The 6,265-nt window shown below is 41.4% G+C and overlaps 1 protein-coding gene across 1 annotated transcript in view; it reads left to right on the top strand.

The window, feature by feature from the left end:
- The window catches only part of Naa15-16 (N-alpha-acetyltransferase 15/16), a 63,512-nt gene that overhangs the window by 29,458 nt on the left and 27,789 nt on the right, over positions 1-6,265 (top strand). The gene's annotated exons all lie outside the window — the stretch shown is intronic.

Here is a 6,265-nt window from a genome sequence, read left to right as displayed (position 1 = left end):
TGCTCTCGCGAATCGCGGGAAAAACCGGCCTTCCGTGATAACCGCGCGCTGCACGGACAGCTGCCGCGAACTCCTCGGGTCCTCGAGATCGCGACAAACGGAGAATTAACACTGTTGGTTCGTCGGACTTCCCTTAGATTCGTGGAGATTCTCTGGGGATCGAGTAGTACTTTACAGGTTGGTTCTGAATGGTTCAACGCTGAGGGAATTGTTAGGGAGTAATGGGGAAAGGGTATTCCAGTTTCTGAAGATCAATCAAGAATATCGTGTTCGTTTCTCTGCTTTCGTGTTCAGCGGTCAGAGTTATCTTTGATCCAATTTGATCTATCGGTTCAAGGTAGATCGAATCTCTGCACCACTATCGCACAGGTTATCTTCAGTTCAACCAGTTAAGTCTTCAGATTATTACGCGCTTTGACAACATTTTATTTCAATGTTTACAAGATAAGAATAATATTACGACCACCGTGATCGTAATATTTTCCACTCGATACGTATAAATAGAAACTATAATCGAAGATCGTCTGGAAATGATAACTTACTAGTCTGAGTAGTGGCGAGTTTTGGTTCAAGTCGTTTACCACGAATCGGATTCGTAATTTAGATGAAAAGGATCAACACTTGGAGAACCGTCTCTGAAGGAAAAATAATATTTTCATTCCCGGAAATAAATCAGAACGATCGTTTTTGCGATTCATTTTTCTATCTTCGTTTCTGCAACGTGAGATTTTAAACTTGCACTTTGTGGAGAAGTGTTGCAAGCTTTGAACAACGTATTATTTCTGTACGGTTGAGAAAATATTTATATTTACACGTCAGGAAACTATGGATACATATATTCGATAGGGACAACTGATCGAACGTTGCTCGAATTCCTGGTCGAACCCTAAGGGGTTGTTTCCTCTTATGGTCGGACACTCGAAGTTACGAGTACAGGAACTGGAGGTAAATTTCTATCGTACCGAAAATACAAATCTATTATAAAAGTTTCATATATTACCTCTCGACCCAAATTTCGAATTGTCAAAAATCCCGAAATAATATCGATATAATTGCGTCCAAGGTAAAAATGGAAACCCGAGGAGGAAAACGGAACAACTGACCCCTTATTGAAAGAAATAAAAACGAACAGGTTAAATCACCTTTCGATATGGTCAGGAATAACGCACCGAGTGGAAATGCCCGGACTATGGCAAAAACAGTTTCATAAGATGTCAGAAATATGATGAACCTTTTTATGTGTAATCAAATACAGACATTGCCATTACACATTTCGTCCGTACTGATCTTATAATTTTGTTTCCAATCATAAATTTATGTCTCTGTCGATCGAGCTGTCCAGACTAGTCGCAACCCTTTCCTAGCTGAGCTTAATATTCGAGAAACGCCCGCCATCCAACGACAAATGAAGTATATACTGGCCCGTGAAAGCCACTAATATCTCATTCGGGGTAATTTAATTTAATGGCCTCGTACTTATATGGTTTTTAGTACTTCAACGCGCGGTTGAAGATTGAGTCATTAATACACGGATTAGATTCAACCGTTTCGAGCAATAGGCGTGGCAGAACGATTTTGTTTCGCGAATTGCCGGATTTAGAAAGCTCTGTGTGTAACGATCCCGCGAGAAGATACGTTAACTGATTTCGTTCCGTAAGTTTCGTCTCTTTCGGAGTTAGACAAAACTCATCTGCCTTTAGAAAATGACCGTGATGGATCGAATCGATGAATTTCGTTCCATTTTCGGACCCAGGCAACTCGTCTACCTTTAGAAAATTACCGTACTCCTTCAATCTTAACGAGAATCGCGAGTGAGACTCTTTCATAGAGTTCTCCGTAAAAGAAAAATTGAAATTGGTACAGCCCGATAGACCCGAACCGAGAGAAAATTGTCTTCCTAGCTGCTTCGTTTATCAACACGAAAGTATCGCAAACCTCTCAAGAATTCCCTAAACTAATTCCGAAAACAAATTCTCGACCGACCCTCGGTTAAAGACAACCGATGGCTCGGACCGTTCCTCGTCACGAACCAATCCACGAACGTAACAAATACGAGATTGTCGTCACTATTTTCAAAGCTATCGGCCATCGCGAACGGGACACGAATACCATAATAATTAAAATTCGTCCACATTAGAGAGAAGATCGCACTCGGTGTTCGCGATCGGTGGAAATTATACAATTCGCGCACAGAGTGCGAATACACGCGCGTATTTCAGTTATTTCGTTGGGAATGCAACTGATGTAACACCAGGACGGAAATGTTTATGGAAAAACCTGCTTTTTACCGATCGACGGTGACTATATGAAAAAGGTATTCGCGACAGGTCTTCGTTGCTCGCGTGCGCCAGCCTCGACGTTACCCACGCCTCGTTCATCGTTTCTGGAAGATTTTTACCGGCGATTCGTCGGTTGTAACGTCGTTATCCCGCCGCATACTTGACACATTCCCCTTTTTCTCAACGCTCCATTTACGTAAAGCGACTAGTTAGCCGCGCGCGAGCGTGGTTGTTTCGTACATTGTCGTCGAATGTCTCAATCGATCTCAGGACCGTAAAATCGTTGAACGGTCGTCGACGGGTAGTCTCATTGGACGGCTGACAACCGATCGTGTCTGCGTGCCGGGTTCGAAACCCGATAATGAGCACGGAAACAGAAACGTCGCTCCCGTGAAACAATCCTGCCACTCAAGAATCACCTCGCGCGAACCCTAGTCGAGCGAGTCGCATGTTAATTGACGTGGTTGCTGATTCGAGTTAATAATTGTCGCGTGTTTTTCTTATTATTATCGTTAGCATTTGCTTCTTTTTTTTCGAGAGAAAGGGTGAAGCCCAAGACGAACGAACGTGTCGACACGTTTCTGACGCTTCGAAAACGAGTGTCCTGTTTTTAGGAAAAGGTTTCTACACCTTCGAAAGTATTTTCAACGGACGTCGGTTCACTCGGTGATGATGGATCGAGTATAAGCGTTGAGTATAATATACAGTAAATGTAACAAGTTGGCAATGATCGAACAGTGAAAAATCGATACACTGTCGTTACTCTTTGTTCTTTGTTTCGATCTTTCGAGAGTCTTCGAAGAAAGTTCGCTCTCTCGTCACCTGGACGGTCTTACGTATTCGAGCTGTTTCCGGGGAACATTTCGAAGAAGGTTCGCGATCATTGTTTTTTTTTTTAAATCGCTCTGATTGCGCGTACCAGTCGCGTCGATATTTTCATTCAATTCTCGACCGTTCGAATTCAATCTCTGTGTCGTATCGAAGACACCAGGTGGTTGTGAAAATCTTCGCAAAAATGTTATCTCGTAATCGGGAATAAAGTGCAACGAAAGGCACGTATTTTCATCGCGTTGACAGATCGCCGAAATTTTCGTGCGCATACCGTGGTGGCAGAAGGAACTTTATCGCCCGGCACGTAAATATCCGTGCTCGCATAAAAGAGCGCGCAGAAAGGAAAAAAAAAAATGGTTTCGCGATGCCGGTCACGTGCAATAAACACGGACGTGCGCGGAAGTTTGGCCCACTTGTCGTGTCTGCGTTCACGAAATTTTCTTCGTCACCGTTGATAACCATCGTTACGATCCTACCAGGACAATTCCGCGCCCGAGAAGAACGGAAATTTATCCGTCCTGTTCCCATTTTGTCGCGCCGGTTTCGAATCTCGCGAAACACTCCGCAAGTATTTTTAATACTTTATGCCCGGTGTTGTTCGCAGACCGAGGCGTTGAAAATTGTCCACGAGGAAATTTTCTACATTTTTACGGGGATTGTCTTCGTACATTTTTACGTACGGACTTCGTACATTTTTACGTACGGACTTCGATATTTTCGGAGAAGAATTTTATATTTTCGACAAAAGTGGTCGGTATTACTTTTTTTTTTTAAATTTTCCAATATACACTCTGTAACCGTGGTTTATCGTCAGGTGAATGCGCGTGTCGCGTATTCTCCGATGAAAAATTCCAGACAATTGAAGGAATACAGGATTCTAGAGACTAAGGACACCGTGCGAGTGGATCTCCTTGTCCTATCTGTTCTTCGTCGGAAATCCACGCTTGAACTTTTTGCAAGAGACTCTAACGAGAACTTTTGAAACAGCTCCGTGATTTTTCGCTCTTGCGAAGATTATAAAACGCCGATCGATACGGGGAAATAATTTGCTCGATTTGTCAGAGAAATTCTGACACGATCGGGAAATATCGGCAAGTACAGAAAATATTGTTAATCGTGTAATGATTATTTTATTACGCGGTAACATTATCGGTACTTTTGCTTTTACGTAATGCACGACGAATAGGAACGAGTCACTTGCAATCGCGGGACAAAAAATTGCATATTACTCGAGTTAGATTGATCTTCGGGGCTACATTTATCCGATAATTTTTTACTAATTTTAACGAGTACGCTCCTACGTCTTCGACGTACTGCATATCTTGCCGAAATAGGCGACAACCGGTCGGACTTTTTGTTTTTTTTTATTCGTTTAAAAGTCACTCGCAATATCGAAACGAAACACGACGCTCGCGAGTATGGTACATCTTGGAAACTTGTGTTCACCTGACATTTTTTTTTTTTGCCTTTGTTTTTGCTCGTCTCGACGAATTACCATGCACGCTTCGAAATTTATCAACGTCTTACGCAACATCCTGCACATCCTGTCGAAATAGCAGACACCCGTTCGAATTATTTTCAATTTGTACAAGTCACTCGAAATACTGGAACGAGACGTATTTACACTCGAGTGACTGGTCGATTTTGAAATCAATGTTTTTCGAAAGTTTTTTTCTTTTTTTTTTTCCACACAATTTAACGTATCTTCCCGATCCCTCGAGCATCTCGTATATCATCCTGTACGTTCTGCCGAATTAGGAGTCAGCCGGTTGAATATTTCTCTCGATTCGGATCGATTCTATTCATGGATCGCGATGCATCATTAACGATCTCTGCTTTATCGTGCGGCTATATTTGGGCAAATGAACCACATCCGGTGGCTGTTGGCGAATCGACCACCAGATTCCCAAGTTTTTTCTCACGTCGAGCGATATCGATTACTGGGTTCGTATAGTCTGGGTCCTACGGTTACAAGTGGTTCGACCCAATCATTAGCAGACACCCAATTGTGAACGAGATCTCTGTAAAATAAATAAAAATGTTGTCTATCGGGTTACCGTATCGCGAGAAAAATCATTGTAACTAAATTAATTGCAAGTTAAATGTAGGAATCGTTTTTATTGCGTATAAACTTTCGATAGGATGGATACACTAACCGAGATACGGTCTGCTATTAGATAGCGGTAAATCTCTGTTTATTTGCCCGTGAAGAAATAGATCGAAAAATTTGGTAGATATTCAAGGAAGCGTTAAAATAACGTTTATGTTCGACGAATATTTCCTACTTTAGAAATCGTTGAATAATTCAGTTTTTTTAGATTTATTTAATGTCCAAAGTAGACGGCTAGTCTACTTTGAAATCAGCATGGCATCGATTCTCGATCGTTTCGCACGAGATAAATTCTTATCGCGAACGAGAGCAATTCAGGACACGAAAGAAAACGAAAACATTTATTAAACCGTTCCTCGTCATTTTACTTCGCCGTGAAAGGATTAACTACCGTTACAAGGTAATCGGTCTTTCCTTGTTAATATTTTAAAGCAACAAGAATCACGGACAATGTTCAAAATTGTTTTTCTGATAATAAATCAGTAATTCTTATTGCTCTAAAATACTAAGAAGGCAGAAATGATTACCTACGCTCTACGTAATAAAACTGAGCAAAAAATAAGCAACTGTACAATTAATTCTTTCTATTTAGTCGTCGATTGTATTATTTTGTAAAGGGTAACCAGTTCGTTAACTATCTTAGATTTTTTCGGTATTTTCTGATCTATCTTCCCTCTGCGTAATACATTTTTTAAACGATGAATCGTATAACTATACGATTCATTTTTCCTACTTAATCATCGATTGCATCGTTTTAGACATTGTAGGCAGTCCACTACTTGCCTTCCTGTCGCAATGAGATTTTTCGCTATTTTAGGAGTTGCTAACTCCTCTCCGCGTAATACATTTTTTAAACGATGAACGTATAACGTATATGATTCATTTTCCCTACTTAATCATCGATTGCATCGTTTTGGAGACGGTAGGCGGTTCGTTGGTTACCTTTCCGACGCGATGGATTTTTTTTTCGCTATTTTCCGGGTCGAGTGTCCGTATTCTCGGTCTCTGACGACACCGTCGTACACAGTGACGGTTCGCCACCGTG

The sequence above is a fragment of the Ptiloglossa arizonensis genome, chromosome 11, assembly GCF_051014685.1.
Source record: "Ptiloglossa arizonensis isolate GNS036 chromosome 11, iyPtiAriz1_principal, whole genome shotgun sequence".
Classification (NCBI taxonomy): domain Eukaryota; kingdom Metazoa; phylum Arthropoda; class Insecta; order Hymenoptera; family Colletidae; genus Ptiloglossa; species Ptiloglossa arizonensis.
Note: the sequence above shows the minus strand (reverse complement) of the source record. Positions and strands in the feature narration are given on the sequence as shown.